Source organism: Salvia hispanica, unplaced genomic scaffold, assembly GCF_023119035.1.
Source record: "Salvia hispanica cultivar TCC Black 2014 unplaced genomic scaffold, UniMelb_Shisp_WGS_1.0 HiC_scaffold_1407, whole genome shotgun sequence".
Taxonomy (NCBI): domain Eukaryota; kingdom Viridiplantae; phylum Streptophyta; class Magnoliopsida; order Lamiales; family Lamiaceae; genus Salvia; species Salvia hispanica.
This window is the reverse complement of record NW_025951702.1, coordinates 1-22,182: the sequence shown is the minus strand read 5'-3', so window position 1 is coordinate 22,182 and position 22,182 is coordinate 1. Positions and strand designations below refer to the sequence as shown.

Genomic DNA, 22,182 nt, shown 5'->3' with positions numbered 1-22,182 from the left:
ATAATCAATATCGTAAGCTCAATGCTAACGTATGTAGATTAAGAAATAGTTATTTATCAAGACCTAGTCTTTCGTAGATAGTATAAAGACACGTCTTGTCGTAGATCCATTCAGTGCTATACCACACCAACGTCCTCTTATTTCAGTAAGACTTAGAAATAATCGGATCGACATTGCAACCTTTCACGATGTGTCTAAGCCTATCTCGGGTTGTGAAATTCTTCTTTTTCTTTTGTAAAGCATTGCATAGAACGACCGTATTACCTTAAAGGGGACGCCCCCCACAACCGGTCAACTAAGCAAAAGATTTAGACTTTTTTTTTCTTATACATTTAAATGTTTAAAAAACATCTTATAAAGCAAAAAAACACAATGTAATAATATATTGATCATTATTGTGGATCCTCGAATAATCAATTGGGGCAAAAGTGGTTAGGTTTCGTATACAAAAAATTCTATTGCAAACTTGCTAAACATGTTTTTAAACCAAACCTAACAAAGGCATTTTTTTACGGGGGAAAAATTTTAAAACCTTAAAACCCCAACCCCTATTTCTAGGGAAGGAAGTACTTGTATAATGAAGCTTCATCAATATTGAATAATTAACACTTGTTATTTAAAACCTTGGTTTTTTTTTAGCTCCTTTATAGTCCAATTTTTGGACCAACTTTTTTTATTTTTTTTCCCCGTCCACAAGAATATGCATTCTTTCATTTTTATCCGCCCGATATGCACTTTCTAATTTTGAAAACTTTTTTCTCTTGAATGAGGTGGTCTCATTCTCCTAACAAACATTAATCATTTTTTCTATCTATCTCTTATTTTTTCCAAGGGATTAAAAGGGTTTTAACCAAAATTCGGACTCTGTGCATGGATAGAGTATTTCAAATCTTCCCAGAATCTATTTAAAAAGAATATATCACAATCATATAACGTAGATCAATCCCATATAATCTAATTTCACAAATTAAATATTCCTCATATAAAATGTGGAAAACCCTTTGCCGGTCAATTTCAAGTTTTTAAAAAAGAGACATGGATTTTCGTAAGCTACAAAGACATAGATGAGAGTCAAATTGTATTTATTTGACCCATCACGTTAAAAAACATTTGATGGTTGCTACATTATTTGTTTTTAAACCCTTTTCATCTGATATTTTTTTGTCACCATAAGATAATGATGAAAATTAGATGTATATTATCTCGTGTCTCAACATTATCTATATATCAACAAATTTTGTTTGCTTGTAAATGATCTTAAAGACTGATATTAAATTGCGACTAACCGAAAAAGCACATGGTTGTTACAATCGTCAATAATAAAAACAAAAACATAAGTGATTTTCACATCTTAAGTTGTTACATATCCAAGTACAAATTATATTTGATTTAGGCATCTTGAATTGGAATTGACTTCAGTTTACCCCATAAATCTCTGGAAGCGGGTTTGCATCTAGCTCCTCCAGCGAGCACTTTTTATTTTTTTGTTTTTCCCGAAATGTGATCTGCATAACATTAAACTGATTTACTTCTCAAAAATATTATAGTCATATTCCTCTTTGGGGTTGTCCTAGCGAGTCATTTTATTTTTTAAAAATTTTTTTTACTTTTTTTCCCCTTTTTTTTATTTTTTCATCTTTCTACCTTTTTCTTTTTTTTCTTTATTTATTTATGTAAATCCTTAAAACAATTATCAAACCCGGAAAAAAAAACATTCTAAAATCCCTTTTTTCTTTTGTCCACAAATGGGTACCAAAACTTATGCGACATGAAGGGTTTGACGCGTGAACCAAGAATAGTTTTTTAGTTTTCTGGGAGTAATCCTGTCACACACAAACAAACTATAGCAATTAGTAGGTTTGTAGGGGTGCCAACCCCAATTCGATTTTGGACGAAAATTCCCCGCCCCAAACCCGGCCTCGATTTCCCTTTCTGTTGCAAGTGCAAGATGGGATGCTATCTAAAAATTGGATGTCGGCCCAATTTTGCACTCAAATGACAACCCCCCCTACCCTCTCCCCCCTCGTCAAGATTTCTTACCTACACTTGAGTCAAAGGGTGGGACAATATGTCGTAGCGACCGGTTCCTTTTCTAAGAAATTTAATTTTTTGTTTGTTATGTAAAAAAAAAGATAATATTTATATCCAATTTTCCCTTTAAAAAAAAGGTTTTTTTGGTTTTCCAAAAACATTCCGGGCAAAAGGGAGGTTAACGTGATAAAAACTCCCAAACCCCAAAAATTTACAAATTAGCAAGGGTATTTTGGTAATTTTTTTAGTACAAATAAATTAATACTTATTATTTAATATTTAATTAGGGTTAACCTTCACCATTAGTCGGCGAAACAATCCACTCCTCCAATTGCTGTGCGCCGTATTCAAGTTCTTTCTCTTTAATTCTATATTTCACCTTCTCGCTTCAAACATTTTTATTCTTGAACAGAGTATTTTTTTTCAATATATTATTTTAATATTATTGCTTCTAGTATAAAAAATATTGATGTATATATAATTAAAAGCGAAAGAAATTGTGACTAATTGGCAGAGAACAATAAGAGAAAAAGTGAGAAAATAATGAAATTTATTTGTGAAATAATGAAAAATGACGAAAAATTGTGACTTATTGTGACTAAAAATTCATTAAGAATTCTTTACGTAATAGAATGAGAAACAATAATAGAAAATGATGAAATTCATTTGTGAAATGATGACAAAATGATGAAAAACGGTGACTAATTGTGACCAATTCATCATGAATTCTCAACGTAATAGTATTGGAAACCAACTGTTACATGATTGCTAGTTCTTTATATTGAAAATAATGTATTTATTAATGTTACTAATAAAACTATTATGCAATGATTCCGTAAGACGAAGAATAGAAGAGAAGTGTTATGATATGATTGTATTTTGACTTTTATATTAATACATTGTGATTTTATTTAAACATATACTTCTCGCTATTGGTCAATACTTTTGGCTCATTTTGTAAAAATGATAATAAATAGTTAAAGTGGAGAAATGGTAAAGTAAGAGAGAGAATAATGTTGAAAAGAGTCTAATCTAAGTTATTCTCTCTCTTGTTTTACCATTTCTTCACTTTAAGTATTTATTATCATTTTTACAAAATAAGTGTGCAAAAGTGACCGACTCCTAATGGCTGATAGGGAGTATTTTTTAATTTTATTTTTAAAATTATTTTCGGCCCCAACCACTAAAATCCTCGAGTCCACCACTGACCCGATTTCGATTTGTTGTAATTCTCTAACTGAACATAGACTTGATCTTCTACCTTCAAACTCGATGGCCCATAATGACATGATAATATGAGTTTATCGAAGACGATAACTACAGTAACGACACAAACCTAATTTATACGATTAAAACTTGTTAATACACAACTAAACATGTTTTAAAATGATTTAAATCTGATTTATACGAACCTATGGAATAAAATGAAAGTATAATTTTGTTAAATAAAATTAAAATTATATTTTTATGGGTAATCGAACCCAACCCGAAATCAACCTAAAATTATTAGATCCCTAACCGGTTAACCTTATAAGGTCATCTCTAGCCATTTACACCAAACTCAAACTCATTTTTGAATATACACATCAAAAAGTAACTTTACTCCAACAATTTATACCAACCTCAAACCAAAAAAGTATTTCATATTCCATAAGGTAATTATACTTTCAATTTTTTGCGTAGCTACAATACATACCCATATTTGGTGTTATTCTTTTAAAAAAACTATTAATGAGTTTGAATTTGCATAATGATTGGAGAAGTTATATAAAAAATATGACATCTCGTGTATGGTTGAGATGATCAAAGGACACGGACCCAATAATGTTTGACTAAAACTTATTAATAGCGTGTGTGTTCGTGTCCTATAAAAAATTTTCCGGTCCTAGTACTAATTGACGATACATTTTTTTTAATGTGCAATTGGTAAAATAAGAGAGAAAGAAAATGTGATTGAAGTATGAGAGAAAAAGAGTTTTGTTTGAATTTGTGAATGTTTGTTGGTCGCGTTGAATATGCATCTAAAACAATTATAATCATAATATCATACCTGTAAAATCGAAAGTATTGCAATATACCCTCGAACATCGCTGTTAGAGTAGCCAAATCCTTTAAGATCTATAATAATTACGAACTTCTCCTCTCCATTAGGAATTCTTGATTATATGCATCAAGAAAATTCAAACTTAGTAGTTAAGAAAATGATAGTATTAATTCAGAAAGCATGTAGCAGGAGTAGACTGATTATTACCTGGAGCATAGCTTATCCAAAACAAACACTGCATAGCCTGAAAAAAATAACATAATTTGTGAAATATTATTGCAAAAAACATATACAGTATATATTTATAATTATATATATACCACTGCAACAACAAAAAACACTTTTAAGGACATTTTTAATGTAGTTAAGGACATTTTTTTAATGCGATGAGGACGCTAATTTGTGTTTCTAAATATACCATCAACGCTAAAAAAGTATCCCTATTGTTAATGTCTCAACTAAATTTAGAGAATGCAAATAGAAGCGTCCTATAAGAGCAAAATATTAAGTTAATTTATCTTTAATTTAGAAACGCTTTCTTTTTTGTTCTAAATTGTTGTTATTTTTAAAGTTTCCAACGCAAGTAATTGCGTCTCAATTTTTTGTCCTTAAAAGATAAATTTTTTATAGGTTACTAACGTTTGAGTTCGTCATCGGGTCCTTTGCTGGGAAAATGCTTAGCTCCAAAAATGAGTGCAATAGGGCAACCTCTCTTGTCTCTGCCTTGCAAAAACACCTTGTCATGTGCTATATGATTCGAGCCTCCGATGCAGAAATGGAGCCCGCTGGGACGAAGCTTCGCCTCCATGCCACGTACTTGATCAACATCACGAAGCCTTCTCGATGTCAAGATCACGAGCACGAAGAAATCTCCTCGTGTCACCTCATCCATTTCCGCAAATTAATATCTATTATATTAGTATGAGAGGGAACTTTTTAAAAACTGAAAATGACAACTTTGTGCGGGCGAATAGAGTATTTAACAAGAATCACAAGCTTTTGTGTGTGTGTGTGTGGTTGTAGAATACTACATACTCCTTCCGTCTCACTATAAGTGAGTGCATATTCCTTTTTGGCCTGCTCACTATAAGTGGACATTTCCTTTTATGGCAAGAAAGCAACACTCTATCTCTCTTTATTTTATCCTCTCTCCTACTTTTTCTCTTTACTTTTTTGGAGCTCTACTTCACTCTTTTTACATTTAACCAGAAACACCACTACATAAAAACTTGTGTCCAAAATAAATGTGTTATATATAATGAGATGAGACGGAGGTAGTACCTTGCAAGCTGGATCTTGCTTTGCAACTATCTCTCTCAATTGATCAATCTTCTTCTTTTCCTCGTCATCATTGCTTTGGATCTCTTTATTTTTCTCATCCATCCTCGTAGGAGAGTAAAATATTTCTTCTTCTCTGTCTTCTGCTTTTTGATTCAATGTTTTCTCCATTTGGGATTTGATTCGGGTGCAAGATGATGTGATCAAATTTAGGAGATTTTCTTTTTTTATATATATATATTTGCATTTATTGAATTAGGTAACTGTGATAAATCTGTGTCGCATATTAGAGAGTGTTTAGGCAGTTCAGTTAATAAACACAATTGAATTTAGACAATGATGGAGTGGGGGCTCAAGGGATGCAGAAAATCTCATGTGATTTGGCTAACTAATTAGTTTGAAAAGTTTTAACATTTATCGATTTGTTGTTTTGGAAATCTAAGTAGTACTGAATGTAAAATACAAAAAAAATGTTACAATTAAGATGACCCCTTTTTTTCGTATGTTTTTTGAAAAAAAAATAAAAAAAAGTGGAGAAAAAATTCAAATAAGAGAAGGAATAATATAGAAGACCCCTTACCGTTTTATTCTCCTTTATTTTACTTTCTTCAATTTTCCCTTTTGATGCGGACTCCAAAACCCTTTCAGGATTTTTAAGGGAAGAACACGAGATGAGCATCCGGGAATGGCCCTTTGGGGATGGGGCTTTTCCCCCAAAGCCGAGGATGACAAGGGATATGGAATGAGAGAATGACCAAAGGCCAAGAACACGCTGGGTTTTAAAGTGCAAGCGAGGGGAACCCGATCACCCACCCGGGAAAGGGGACATTCAACCAAGCTCCCCAAAGGTTTCTCACATCGGGGTTTTAATCCTCCGTTTGCTCGATTTTTATCACCACAACTTAAGGGAACCGTTTAATTCAGCTTTTTACTTTTTACCATTTCCCAATTTGGTGCATGGCAAAGGGCATCAAGGTACACCCGGGGTTATTGGCGGGTTTTCGCTTTGTCATAAAAACCCCAAAAGAACCCCGCCGACATATGTATCCCCGCCCCCCCGGGCGCCTACCTCCACCCGAACTTTGGGAAAGAAAAAGCCAAGGCCGCACCTTTAGTCGTAATTTTAACCCCCCGAGGTTTTAAAAGGTGGAATACTTTTTCAAAAGAGGTTGCTTCGGGCCGCAGGGGAAACGGGTTTTTCTGGCTACGGGGAGATAAGGTAAGGAGACAGGGGAACAGGCCATCCCAAAGCAAGGGGAAGAGTCGGGGGGGGACATTCGGATGTGAGAAAGGAGATGCATGTGATGCGGAAAGAAATGGTAAAGGAATTTGGGGGGATAAAAAAGGGAAATTTAAGGGGAGCCGGAGGAAGTGAAGACCGGGGGGCAATTTGGATTTGGGGGTTTAAACCCCCCAAACCCAAAGAACGACGGGGGGGGTGGCCCTTTGTAATGAAGATGATGAAAGGGTTTTGGAAAGACGCCCCCCTTAAACCCAAAATGGGAAAATCCCCGGGCCCAAAAAGTAAAGGGTCAAGAAACCCCCGGGCCCGCAGCCCCCCTCCGTCCGGCCACCCAATCGCTCCAAACAGATGATCTCCCCACCCCCAAACAAGTGTCAACCCCAACAAACCAAAGTCTATGATGAAGAACCCGTATCCGACCACCAGAAAGAAGAAGAGCCGGAGCACCTCCGAAGAAAAAGGGGAAGATGCCCCGCCCCGGCCCCCCCTCCCCGGGGCTTTTGAGGAGCCCCTTGGGAATCACCCCCAACCAAGTAATTTTTTAATTTTTGGGGTTTTGGGCTATCCGTCTTTGTTTTTGTTGTCTATTTGTTGGGGTTTGTTTGGGGGTTTTCCCCACTTAGCCCATGCTTGGTCTAAGTGTGAGAAGTTTGTATTTTCCGGGGGTTTTGTTTTTTTCCTCCCACTTAGCCCATTTTTTTCTAAGTTTAAAGTGTATATTTTCGTTTTTTGGTTTTCTCCCATTTAAAATTGTTCGGTCTAAGTGTGAGAAGTTTTTTTTTTTACAAATTTTGGTTATGTGGGGCATTGATCCCCCCCTTTTTCCCCTCCTTCACGACGAGGGCCCTGGGACAAGCTTGAGTAAAGGGGAAAGGGGGAGAGGAGTCAATGAAGTATTTGCCCACATAAAAAAGTCTTTAGGTCTAGTTTTTTGTTTGTGTCGCATGAGCCTTTGGGAATATAATACGGATGATCTCCTTAGGGGAAAGTAATTAAAAAGGGGGAGGTATTTCAACTTCAAAGCCTTTTTTTTTTAATAAGCCAAGTCAACCAATAAAAGGAACGATAGAGGACCCCTTTACTTACTTAGTTGTGAAGCCCTATTAAAAAACCCAGTTATTTTTTAAATAACTTCGACCCAAATGAAATGAAACCCCCCACCAATGCTTAAAAAGGTACAAGGAGAAAAAAGGGGAATTTAAAAAATAAGCCGGACGAAGTTCTTTGGGGGAAAGGGGAAGGGACAAGTCCGAGGAGAGGAAAAAGGGAAAGGAATAACCCGGACGAAGTCCAAAAGGAAAAAAAAAAAAAAAAAGAAAAGGGGAAAAAGAAGAAAATGAAAAAAATAATAATAAAAAAAAAGGGAGGTAGGGCCCGGACGGTCCGTGGGGATGTTGTTTAAAGGGAAAAAAGAAGAAAATAACCCGACTGGGGAAAAAAAAGGAGGAAACTCTCATAACCCGACGCCTGGGTGGGGGAATAACTTAAGAGAAAACCGATCCTAAACCCCCGGGTGGGGAAAACAAAGTGATCGAAAGTGAATCCAATAATTGGGTAAGTAGAGGCTATCTTGACAAACCCTTTTGGGGTTTGGGCTGGGGTGAAAAAAGGGGAAAAGGGCCTTTTTTGGAGGAGTGGACTTTTTGGGAGGGGAACCTTAATTTTGTGGGGAGGGTTGCCTAAAAGTTGAAGCTAGCTCACATAGTGTTTATGTGTTTTTTTTTTAAAGTTTTTTAGTTTCAATTTTGGGTTGGGTTCGGGGAGCCCTGCCAAAGAGCCAAAGCCCCCAGCCGGGGGAAACCTTGCTTAAATTTCCCTTATTTTTTTTCTTTCCTTTTATCCCCTTGGGACAAGTAATTTTTTGGGGAAATGTTGATTTGTTTTTTATGAACAAAGCTTCATTTAAAAACATATTTCCCAGGGGTCAAACCGCTTTAAGCCGGAAGTAATCCCCCTAGATCCAAAAAAATTGGGGGAAAGGGTTTTTAAAAAGGGGAATGAAGGAGAAGGGAGCTAAACTTAAAAAAAGAAGGCTGAAGAAGGAGAAATTTACCCGGGGGCAACAAAGTCTATCTATCCCTTTTGGGCCCCACTTCAACGCCTTATAAAGGGGGGAGCATGAAAGACACAACAAATACAATCTTTTCGCTTTTTAGCCCCCACACACAACACACCCCTTGGCAAATGGGAGTTCCCCGGGGTAGTTTAGGTTTTGGGGTCCATTTTGAGGAAATTCATCGAAAACCCCCCGCCCGGGTTGAGGGCGAAGATACAATCAATTTATTTTCCCGGTTCTTTTGCCCCTTTTATTTCTCAAAACTTCACTTTTGGGAGCCGATTTAGTTGTTGATGTTACCGATTATCTACGCTTTCCCTTTTTTAGTTTTTTCTTTTATATTTGTGTTATCTCGTGGGATCTACGCGACCCCCGTTGTTTGAAGTTTTATTTCGGCAAGCGATGTTAATCTCTGTTTTTGTCACTTTGGTGCTTGATCCGGGGAATTTGGCCGTAGATCCCCGGGTGTTGTTTTTGGGATCGGAGGTTGTTTTTTTGAACCCCAAGGGATGGAATTTTTTCACTGATATTTTGGTTTTTTGATCCGGAGGGATTTAGCAAACCCGGGCCGGGGGCCAAAGGGGAAGTCGAGTTGTGCATGGAGTTTGAGTTTTTTTGTTTTCTTTCGTTTTGCTTGCCCAGACCCGTAGATCTCTTTTTTTTTTTTAATTGTCCGTCGTTTAATCGTTAAAATCCACCCCCCTTTTCCCTTTTTCCGATTACGTTTCATACCTGTTTCTTTCCCCAAATTTTTTTTTTTGGAAATTTGATTGGGGTTTAAAAATGCCGTTGTTAGTAATTTTGGGATTGTTTTCGCCTTTTGGGCCGATTTTCTTTTTCTTATGGTCCCCACCGCTTTTTATTTCCCCGATCTAGGTAATTTAGAATAGGGTTTTTTGATCTAGCGATTGTCGCTTTTAGTTTGCTGCAAGTTTTCCGTTTTCGCCTTTGATCTTTGCCGTTAAGGGAGCGGATTTCAATACCAAGTCTAGTTTTTTTTCCTTTTAACCCAAAAAAAAGCGTGAAGGCCAACCCCAAAAAAATTTCCCAAAACCTTGAGCATGTTCATTACGACCATCCCCGGGGGGATCGATCCCTACTTCCCCCTGCTAAGTTTTAGTATGTTGGCCCAGGGTTTTTTAAAAAGTGCTTCCCCGGGGTCCGACGACCGAGATTTTCCAACGACCCCAAAATTCCTGACCCGGATCTAGTGGATTTGGTTTACCTAGGAAACTTGTTATTCTCTTCTGTGCACACAAGAACCCCCTGTACTTCAAAGGCGCCCTTTTTCCGGGGAAGGGGTGGCGTTTTGTTTCTGGTTTTAGGATTTGGTGTTAATTTAATTTCTGTTATTTTGTTCTCCTTGACAAACTTTATGAACACGGGGTTCCATTCCCGAAATTGGGCTAGTTCATTTCCGGGGGCGGGGGCGCCGAAAAAGGGGCAAGTCAAGGAGTCTACGCATCTCACCAAAAGGTCGGCCCGAGGACAAAGGGGCCCCCTTTCCGTTTCGAATCAAAAAAACGGAAGGGGGTGGAATTCCCTTTTGGGGGAAGAAGACCCGAAGTCCCAAAAACCGTGGCATTCCCCAGACCAGGAGGAGGAGGAGGAAAAACCCCAAAAAGGCTCATTTAGTAGGGTCCCGGGCCCCCGGGGGTCACTCACCCGCATATCGACGGGAACCCGCCCATGCTATAGTCTCAAAAACCCCCCGGGGGTCTATTGATATCAAGACAAAAAGTGCTCGAGTTTTGCCCACATTTTCTGGGTGAAGGAACAATGTCCATGAATTCTTGAACGAAATTCGAAACTTTGTAGCATTCAAAAGCGCCCCCTTTTAGACGACTGGGGGGACTACCCTTAGGGGCCCGTTTTCCCTCAAAGGGGAGGCTAATAATTTCTACCGAGGTTTTCCCCCGACTCAATTAACACGGGAAAGATTTCAAGCCGGAATTCTTGGGTTATTTTTTTTTCCCTTTCCCAAAAAGACGAATGCCTTAAAAGGGATTCACGAGTGGCCCGGAATATGATTTAGCCCCCAGTTCTTATGTCCCTTCAAGGGACCGTTGCATGCTTGCCCCAACCATGGATGATTGAAGCGGAGACTTTTCTGTTTTTTGAAGGGGGCAAACCCCGAGTCAAAAGACTTGATGCCTCAGCTGGGGGAAAATTTTACCAAGAATAAAGCAAGTTAAACCGAGAGACTTTGGGGGAAAGGGCCGGGGTTGAGGCGAAGGGCCCCATGATAACCCGGCCCTATTGGGAGGGGGGCACCCCAAAGCAGTTTACGGGAAAAAGAGACAAGAAGGGGGAAGACAGGGTAGATAAATGGAGGAAAGACCCGAACGCAAGGAAAAAATAACCCTCAGCCCCCCCAAATTTTAAAAAGAGAAACCCCCCGGGCCAGAGGAAAGACAATTCAAAACCTTTTTTACAACAAATTTTTTAAGGGGAATGCCAAGCTCAAGCAAATTTTAAAGGGGAAACCGGAAACCAGATGGAAGTTGGAAAACCCGGAAGACAGGGGATGCCCTTTGGGGGACTCACCCCAACCTTTTGATGGACCGACCATGATCAAGGTCACCACCCCAACCCCAGCTCAAATTATGCACACCCCCCCAAAAAGGGAAAACCAAACCGGCCCCGAAAAAACCGAGGGGGAATTGAACCGGGGACAGAATCAAAAACCATACTAATTGGGGAAAAGGGAAACAACAACCCCGGGGAGCTTCCCTTTTGCCACCTCACCTTGGAAAAAATAACCAAGGAAACTATCGTAATTCCCAATCAATCATCAAGGGAATCAAGGGTCTAGCAATCCCAAAACAACAACCATCAAGGAAATCAAGGGAACTATCCGGGGAACTTTTGGGGGAACCAAGGTCAAGGATCAATTTTTAAACAATTCAACTCCGCCACAAAGGAGTTTGGGTGACATGGTACACGATCTAGTGAATTCCCAGTCATAAAACTTGCATTCCAATAACGACGTGGTGCCCTTGCCCAAAACGCCCAGACGGAACATAAAAACCCCATGGATAGATGGCAAAAAACTGTCCCAAATTACAGTTTTTTTAATGAGAAAGGGGAAATGAAAGAAACTTCCCCTTTCCAAAAACCCCCGGGCCCCAAACATTAGTCAAATCACCCCGAGGTCCCGAGGGTATGAAGAACCGACCGGGGATTGACGAGGAGGTGCGCATACAAAAACCCAGTAAAAGGAAAGAAAAATCAAGTGTTTCAAGGGGATAGCCCTAGACCCGGAGAAGTTCTTGTTCAGGGGACCTCCGGGAAGGGAGATTTAGGGGGTCTCTCACAACCCAAAGGGCCCATTTTTTTCCCGATCTTAAAACCCCCGGTAAAAAAAAAAAGGAAGGAAAAAGTGGGAAATTGGGAAACCCGGCCGGGAGTTCCACAAATGCAAAAAAGAAGCAAAAACCCTTTCCATACCGGGGATGAAAAAAGGAAAAAGGGTGATACCAAAAGGGCCTCATGGGGGATTTTTTGAAATGGGAAAACAACCCGCCATTCTTGCAAGCCCTAAAAAAGTTTTTCCAAAGTTCATCAAGGAATTCATTGGGGGAAGATCAAACCAAGGGGAAAATTGTGATCGGGGAAAATGTGTCTCCTGATACAAAAGATAAGGGTGCCCTCGAAATGCAAAAAGACCTTTCATGTTCACATTACCCATCTCCCCTAGGGGACATCAAGGTCGAGCATGCTATTTTGATCTAGCCTATCAATGTTTTACCGCTTTTGATCTATAAAAAAGAAGAGTAAGGATGGTTTCTACCAAGGTAGTTCCACAAGGGGTGGGGAATTCCCCTTTGTCCCAAGGGTGTTGGGAAAAAAGTCATAGTCAAAGTGCATGATTTTCTATATCCCGCTGATTTTTATGTGATCAAGATGAATGATAATGAGTTTTCCCAGTCTAATGGCCCTACTTTTTGGGAGACCATTTTTGGGACGGGTAAGACCATTATCGACGCCTTTCGATGGAACGATTTATTTGGATTATAATGGGGAAAATATACATTTAGCATAGATGGGGGGATGAAAAGGCCATTAGATGTTGAGAATCTTTATGCCATTGATGTTATTAACCCCCGGTCTAAGAATATCTTGAGACGGAATTGATACGGGAATAAATTAACAACTCGAGTCGAGCCACTTAATTGACAGAGAAGTCGTAGGGGTGGTATGCAGCAATGAACACAACGGAGTTGACGATGAGGAACTCACAGAGGCCATCATGGATTTTTGCGAAATCCCAGTCAGCTAAATCTAAGGGATCGGCTCGCGTGGCTAGTCGGAGAATTCTCCCGGGCCTGGGAAAAAGAAATTACCGAGATATTGCAAAAAAATCCCTTGCCCCGGAGACGAATGAAACAAAGAAGGAACTCAAGACACTCCCACCAGGCCTCAAGTATGCTTACTTGGAAGAGAATGCGGCATTTCCAAGAATAGTTAATAGTGACTTGACCAAGGAGCAGGAGAAGGAATTGTTGGAAGTCATCGACGAAACAAGAAGGCGATAGGGTGGACTCTCTCGATTTAGTAGGAATCGTCCGATCTTTGTATGCACCACATTCGTCTAGAAGAAGGTGCGAAGGCTCATCGAGATGCATAACGAAACCGAATCCGAACATGCGAGAGGAAGTTCTAAAGGAGGTGTTAAAATTGCTTGCTCTAGGGATCATCTACTCCATTCGGACGCAGTGGGTCATCCCGTCCATATGGTGCCTAAAAAGCCCGGGAATCGTGGTCACGAATGAAAAGAATGAGTTGGTGCCCACTAGACCGGTGACGGGGTGGAGGATGCATCGACTACAGGAAGTTGAACGAGGCCACAAAAAAGATCATTTTCCTCTACCTTTCATTGATCGATGTCGTAGGGTATTGTGTATGATATTTTTAGATTTTGGGTTCGATGACCGAATTTTCGTTTTGGTACCCTGGTACCCGAATTTATAGTTCTAACTGCAATATAGAACAATAAAATAGATAATACCGATTTTGCTATTCAACGTTTTTTATATTCCTATTTAATTAAAATAGACTGTTACCCAATTTACAGCCTAATCGCAATATAGTTACAGCTGAAAATAGATAATACCGATTTTGCTCTTCGACGTTTTTTTATATTCCAATTTAATTAAAATAGACATTCACATGTCACATGACAGATTGAGAATCACACAGTCTTCAGATCTAACGCCTAAAATGATGATATGATGTTACTATAAAGAGGATTGCCATGTTAATACATCCCTATTCATAAAATTAAAAATTATTTTCACCAATTAGAGAGTGAATAGTAAATCAAGGATCTAGGTTCGAATCAAGGAGATGGCGAAAATTTATCTTTTTCATTATGTTAGCTTTTTCACTATGCCATTACTATATTATTACTTTATGTTCAATGCAAATATTCTTACGTTTTTACAATAACAAGATTTTACTTTACATGCACCTCTGTGTATAATGGATATTCAAATGAAAACTCGTATTTTAAATTGGGATGAATAATCTTTCAACTTTTCAATCATAAAAATCTACGGTTTGTTACATTTCGTTGATGTATAAATATAATAATAGAGTACGATGCAAGCCAATAAAGGAGAAATTTCAATTTATAAGTAGTGCAACGAATTTTTCTATAATCGAGTATGATGTTTACATATTGTGATTTAAAAGAATTATGTAAAATATTAATAACAGAAAAAATTTGAAGAGTGAAATTGTCGATTATATTCAACTAGATTAAACGATTATGATACCAATATTTTAAAGATCGACATATTTTATGATCGCCTAACAATAATAAATAGCACATGTATCTAAAAATATTTAAAAACCAAACGGATGGTAGAGTCGGCTAGAGATTAAGTGCACTTGATTGCATGATTTGACTAACACCTTCTCTTGGTCATAGGCCTAATTAGAAGTACTTCCTCGTCCAATTATAAGACGACTCAATTGTGTTTTTAGCTTGTATCATTCAAGATGACTCATTATTAAAATTAAAATTTTTTTATTTTTATTTATTTTCTCTCTCTTATTTTACGCTCTCTACTTAACATACAAAATAAAACTGCATAAAATTGATCGTCCAAGGAATGAGTCATCTTCCTAGGACGGAAGAAAAACAAAAAGTTTATGTATATAAAACTGATATGGTGTTTATTGTGATTGCTATTTATCGGTGGAATGATAATTTGAGGGGTTAAAATGATACTTTGTATAAAAAAAATTATATATAATGCTTATAAAATAGTACTTCATCGTCTGTCATTAAGAGTCTCATTTCTTGGCGACACGGGTTTTAAGAAATGTTAAGAAAAGTGGATGGAAAAAATTTAGTAGAATGGGATCGCACTTGTATATATTAGTTATAAATGAAATATGAGTGGATTGAATTAGTGGAAGGTGGAATCCTATTACCATTTATAGTATAAGTGAACCGGACTCCTATTCGCGGATGACTAAAATGGCAAAATAGGACTCTTATTCGCCAACGGAGGGAGTAGATCTTTGTTGATGTGTTTGGTTATTGTTTTGAATGTGAAATGATATATTTCAAAATAATATTTTACAACACAAAACTGATATATTTAAGTTTATTATATGATATGATTTCACTACCATTACAAAAACAATACTCCCTCCTGTCCTCTATTGGTGAATCGTATTTATTTTTGGGTTGATCTACTATAGCCGAGTCATTTCCTTTTTGGTACTACGCTTAGGCAATTGGAAGAGGAGCTTTTTTATGTTCTCATTTTTATTTTTTTAGTTTATAGTATAATTTATAATTATATTTTTGGAAATTTAGATAAAGCTCTTATTTTGATTTTCTTATTTTGATCATTTTTTTCAATTTCTAGTTTATAATTTATTATTTTTGAACTAAAAATGAATTTCTCGTGTTATAATTCCTCAACGTTTTTCATTTTTAAAAGTAAAATAGGCCGGAGTTGTGAATAGTGCAATTTAATAGTTGAGATCGGATGAGAATCTGGGGTTGTCGAATTGTGGCTGTTCCTAAAATTTAGGTAATGATGACGTGGATGGGACTTGGGGCCTGAATCCGAGCTGAGGTTAAGGATGCCAACGAAGCAAAGGCAAAGGGTAAATGCGAGTAGAAGATGAACATATTTATGAGAATGCCCACAATCTTAAGCCATTTTGCTTAAATCGTACTAGTGCATCAACATTAAATATTTAAGAATTTCAATTTTCTGTTATTATTCAATATTGATTCAATTTTACCGTTGTACTTGATGAATTTTAATATAATGTGGGCCGTGAGTAATGATCGTCAGAATATTATATGGTCATATTGACATTTGCTTCCCCACATATCTTTCAAAAGATTGAACATAAATATGCTTTCACCACATGCTGTTGCTCCAATTTCTAAGGTTTACATATGAAGAGGCGCAGAAGAGTGAAGTGTGTGTTGTGTGTATTCAAACTTCCCGAGATCCAGAGAACCTATTAGACCACGCGTCTAGGAACTCGAAAATTCTCGAAATCACTGTCGTTGGGCACACAATCACTTCGCCTTTCAAAACCCTCAACCCGCTATGCTAAAAAGATTAGTACGGGAAGCGGGATCGAATCCCACAGAGATGGATTAGTAAGTAAACATGTAAGAAGACCTGGAAGCGTTTTTGGCTACTGCCACGCATTTTGGGGTTGAGATTATATTCCTAGACTTGGGAAATGAAATGCTCTATCCTATGACTAGACCTGGCGGGAATAACAGAACCATGCATAATGACCACCGACGTACTCAAGATAACCTTCCAACTAAAACAATTACCAGATCGAGCGAACAACTTCCCAAAACTAGCCTAGACGAGAGGAAAACGAGCGTGGGGACCATTTCCCAAAATAGCGGTACGTATGAAAAGCTGCATTAACTAACTAAAGGCTTAACTAACATGACTTCATCTTCTCAAAAACCTTGATCACGAAATGCGAGGAAATACGAGAGAAAACACGAACGAAAACAAAGCAAACTAAATTAAACCGATTAACTACGATTAATCGATTATAGCATCTACTATCGCTAGACGAGGTAAATGAGATGCAGATACTAAACATCAAAACCATGGAGATGAAGCAGATCCAGACACTGAACGCTTCATCGCTGGATCCGAAGCCATCCACAACAAACCACAACAATTCCCATCTCCGTCAAACGATTCAACCGATTCAACGATCTACGATCTCCCACACAATTCAACTCAAAACTCCGATCAATCGCTAAACGCATCCCAAAATAAGAAGAAAAATAGCAATAACATGAAAGCGAAACCATAGCAGGAATTCCATAGCAAAATAGGTGCAAATCCAACGTGATTCAACAAAACAAGCCGAGCTTGAACAACGAAGTCTCGGAAAATTGGAATGTAAACTAAAAAGCAAGAAAATAGATTGTATCTTCGCCTCCCGCAGACGGTGTTACACAACTACCGACGAACTTTGAACCGTAACCCCCAAGTGTGTGTAAAGAGGAGAAAGCTAAGCTAAGAGCTAACGGTGATGTATGATGATTCTTGGATGCCCTCGGCTTGTTGCTTGCTCTATTTATAGAAGTGGAGTTGAACTTCTAAATCCTTATTTGAATTCTCCACTACGCCCTCGTCAGAATCCTCCTCCGTCTGGTGATTTTCTTCTTCCTTGCTCACTTTCTCGCGGACTCTTCTCTAGACAATCTTCTTCTTTCTTCCGGATCTGACATTTTTCTAAACTCGCGCTTACAAACCGTGTTAGACCCAAAATTAATTTAACCCCATAATCAATGCATGAAATTAGCCTTATCATATCTAGATACAAATTCGATGTGATGTTAAAAAATATGTACCTATATTTTTTGAAATTTATTAGACTAATTATGTACCAAAAATTGCCTGTATATTGTAATTGACGATAATAGAAAAAGATAAATAATCAAATATGACCGAGTGGTCTAAGGTATAGGCTGTGGTCCGGAAGGTCCAACTCCGCAGCTGTTAATTTTTATTGAAAATTTGAAATTGATATTTTAATGCCTCCTATTCAATCTTACATTTTCGACTCAATTTTTGTTGTTTGAAGCCTATTTACGCCTTTATTCAAAGTTTTGATTAAAAATTTATAATAACCCAGAGATATATTTTTCAAAAAATTGCGGTAAGTTACTGTCGTATTTCAGGTATATAATTTTCGTTTGAAGAAGTCTGAGAACTTATTTGTTGATTAAACAATCATCATACTACAACAAACTATAATTTTAAAGAATTATGGGACTTATATACGGCACAAATTAATATTGTGTCGTCTTATGATAAGTAGTAGCTATTATACTTGTCATAAAAATAAATTTATAAAGCATGCCACAGGTATTTGGATAAAGAGGAAAATAAGAGAGAATAATGTAAAGCGTGTGCTTATCATATTTCTTTTTTTACTTACTTTTTCTCCATTTTAACTATTCATTATTAATTTTTCAAAATGAATGCAGAAATATAAATAACTCTAACAAAGAGTGTAATGGAGAGAATATTATATAATTTTAATAATAAAATAATAGCATATGTGAAACAGCACCTTCTGTTGCTTCTCTCACCTAGGGGTCCGAATCCATGCCACAGACACGTGAGAAATAGAATTAAAATAAATTGAAATTGGGAATGGGGTGACAATTTTATCCAGATCTGATATCCTTGTTAGAGAGACATTAGAATTTAGCAATAAACGTTGAGAATCGAATTTAATTAGGAAAGACATCCATTTTGATTAATTAATTTTTCTCGCTTCTTACTTCACCCATTTTTCTCTTCATTCTCTTACTTTACCAATTTCGATATTAAAACTCATATTCCAAAGTTTCTAGTTCTATAGAAATGGAGGGAGTACAAAATAAGACTTCTGTTTGATTCAGATCACCTCACCATTATTGTTGCATTAATGCATTGATCTTTGTTCACTTAGGGTAGCGCAAATCGATAAAACCTGAGAATTTTGGGTGGTTCTGAACAATGATGTAGACGTCATCAATCTTGAACTTTCTTTGTTCTTCCTGGAAACGGATTGTGCACTTCATCCATGTGTGGTGGAGCTGCCTCGCGGATACTCTTACTAGACAACCTTGACTAAATCAAATCAATTCAAACGAGTTGGCGCGGATTATTAGGTTCATTCTGTGCATTATATTTTATAATTAAACAAAGGGATATTGGCTCCTAATATCATGACTTAAAAAATGTTGTTTTTCCCATGAACTTTCAGTTTAAATAATATCGACAAACTTTTACTCGAATTTCGTTATTTCCCACTCTGAAAAAAATTCCAACAAATAATATCATGTTACGGGTTTTTAAAAAAATTTCGACAACAAGCTTTGAGAAAGCTACTTCAATTTTTTATGATGATTTTTCAAGACACCCTCTAAAATAGTTTTTCAATCCATTAATATAGCCGGAATCTTTTAACTAGTGAGAAATAACATATTCAAGTAAAAATTGTAATATTATTTGTCAAATTAAAAATTCGTAGAAAAACCAATTTTTTAAATTTTGTCATATTAGAGGCCAATATCCCTTTAATAAATGTGTGGGCGTTCAATCTATTGCAGAAGAGTAAAAGAGGATAGATTCGTGGCCGCATAATATGCGCTCTTTGATCTTAGCCATAAAGGTATGTAACGTAACAAGTCCATATTTGTGCATAGGTTTCATATGACCCAACATTCCTTGAAGCCATGCATGATGAAATTGATATCGTGCTACTTTGGGAGTCTTTAAAATTGACATTAAAACTTAGAACTAGTGGCTGGGATAAAATAAATGGAATACATTAGAAAAAAATATAACTAAACTAATTAATTGTTTGCATGTAACGATTGTATCGTGTGGCATATAGAGTAATAGAGAGTCTTGTGCACGTCAGAACGTAGGATTTAATGCTATCTAAAGTTTCAACATGTATGTGTCTCCATGTGTACCACTATTAAATTCATTACTATAATATGATTTGTCGGACAAACTACTAAAAAAGAGTTCATACTTTTTTGGATGGAGGAGTAACATAGAGCAAACTATTATTTTGTTCATATACTATGCAGTCTTTGGGTTTAAAATTTATCAAACATCTTTAAACTTTGATATAATATTCCTGAAATAATTTTTAAACTTCTCTCTCTAAGATATATATATACGAAGTGAGGATTGTGATCAATTGAGATTTTTATGCTTAATTGAAAACTGAGATACAATATCAGCTCATTTTTATTAAATGAGTGGTCGATTTTCCAATGGAAAATATCTTTAGATTAATTAATTATGAAAGCGCAGAGAATGGTAATATCATGGTACATTTTATTCAATAATTCTTTTAAAATTTTTAATTTTAATTTTTTATTAATTTTTTAAAATTCTTTAAAATTTTTTATTTATTTTTAATTTATTTTTATTTATTTTTTTTCATTTTTTTCATTTTTGTTTATTTTTTTAATATTTTTTTTATTTTTCAACTACATATACAATTCATGTCAACTACACATATAATGTCAACTACGTGTGCAATCCATGTCAACTACATATACAATTCATGTGAACTATACAATATAATGTCAACTACATGTACAATTCATATCAAATAGTATTGATTGAATAAAGTTGTTGACATTTGATGTGTAGTTGACATGAATTGTATATGTAGTTGAAAAAAAAAAATTTAAAATTTTAAAAAATTTTAAATAAAAATTAAATAAAAAATATTAATAAAATTACAATTATGCCCCTCTGTTGACATAAACTACATGCTGTTGACATTTCACAAATATTCCGGATTAGTGGCTGAGACAGTATCTCACCTCAATTACAAATCTCAACCTAACAATATATATATGGTCTGTTAGGTTGAGATTTCAAAATGACCGAGAATCGTATTTGAATCACAAATTTCTTCTCTTACTCATTCGCGCGATGTCACTTTGTAGTTTATGTCAATAGGGGGTATTTTTGTCATTTCAGTTCTAAAATGTTTAAACTATATTCTAAATACTCTGTAAAACTCTCGAACAATTTCTCAAAGTTCTCTCCCAAGTTTCTGTCGCGATTCATCGCGATTCTAAATACAATTTTGCATCTTCTCTCCTCTTCGTCGCGATTCATCTCCTAATCTTAGATTTCGGCTTGGCTTTTCTACATCAATTAATTTCAAAATGAGGATCGAAGAAATAGTTGAAGTCAAGCGGCGATTGCATCCGTAAAAAGGCATTCAAATCGAAGGCCGTTGAAGCGACTTTTCAAAGTTAAGAAATCGATTCAAATTTTAAGTATATTGCTTCGATTTTAGTGTATTACAACACATCTCGGATTCGTTTTCTTATGAAATCAATTTCTCGCTGATTTTTTTTTGTTGATTAGCGAAGGTAGAATCAAGAGATGGAGTGAACAATGCTTCTCGAAAACGGAAGAGGACAAGATCACCTTCCAGCTAAGGATTTGTTTAAATTTTTAAGATTATTGACATTTTAAATTTATCGCTATTGACGTAGCTATAATAATATACTATTGACATAGTGTACGATCAATAATGATTGTTGACATAATTATATTGATATAGTGTATGTGCTTGTTTGACAAAGTAATGCTGAACGAACGGCGTTAGATGGTTGTAGAAAACATATGTATGGCTGTAGTAGTATGTCAATAGCTATTGACATAGTGTATGCTTGTTTGAATAGGTGTTGACATAATTATATTGACATAGTGTATGCTTGTTTGACATAGTGTATGCTTATTTGAATGGCTGTTAGGATGGCTGTAGAAAACATATGTATGGTTGTAGTAGTATATCAATAGCTATTGACATATTGTGTGTTTGTTTGAATAGTTGTTGACATAGTCATATTTATGTGAACAGGGTATGCTTGCCATAAACTTTTATAAGATAATCAACAGGGTATGTCAGTATTATAAACTTTAACTATTAACATAATAGTAATAAGATAATTATGCTTGCTTTAAATAGGATATACCTGTTCATTGACATAGTGTATACTTAATGTCTGAACTTCGTTGTTGAATTGTGCTTGGTATATCTATTGACGTAATTTTAGTAATATACATGCACTTGCTATCAACAAAGTATACTTGTTATTGTCATGATATTGTGTATAATTGATATAGATTTAAAAGGATGAAAAACTGATTGAGATTGCTGAAAATTTATCTCAAAGGCTTCTAGTGAAAAGGAAGCCGTTGTTTTTTGTTGATACAATAAGCAAACTGAATTAGGAACAGATTAATGTTGTGAAGGAGTTGGGTTTTGAGAGTGTCCTACATTTCAACATTGATTACATTCCTAGTAGGTTAGCATTCTCATTATTAAAAAGTTTTGATGAAAAAAAGTGCAAGATAAAACTTTATAATGAGAAAAAAAATTCATATCACTGAAAAGGATGTGGAGCTTGTATACAGATTTCCAAGGGGTGACATTACTTACTCCAGAGATAAGTGGAAAAAGTAATGC

The 22,182-nt window shown here is 36.3% G+C and overlaps 1 pseudogene; it reads right to left on the bottom strand.

Annotated features, from left to right (window-relative positions):
• Positions 1-1,716: 1,716 nt before the first annotated feature.
• LOC125198382 lies at positions 1,717-5,535 on the bottom strand (annotated as a pseudogene).
• Between the last annotated feature and the right edge of the window lie 16,647 nt (positions 5,536-22,182).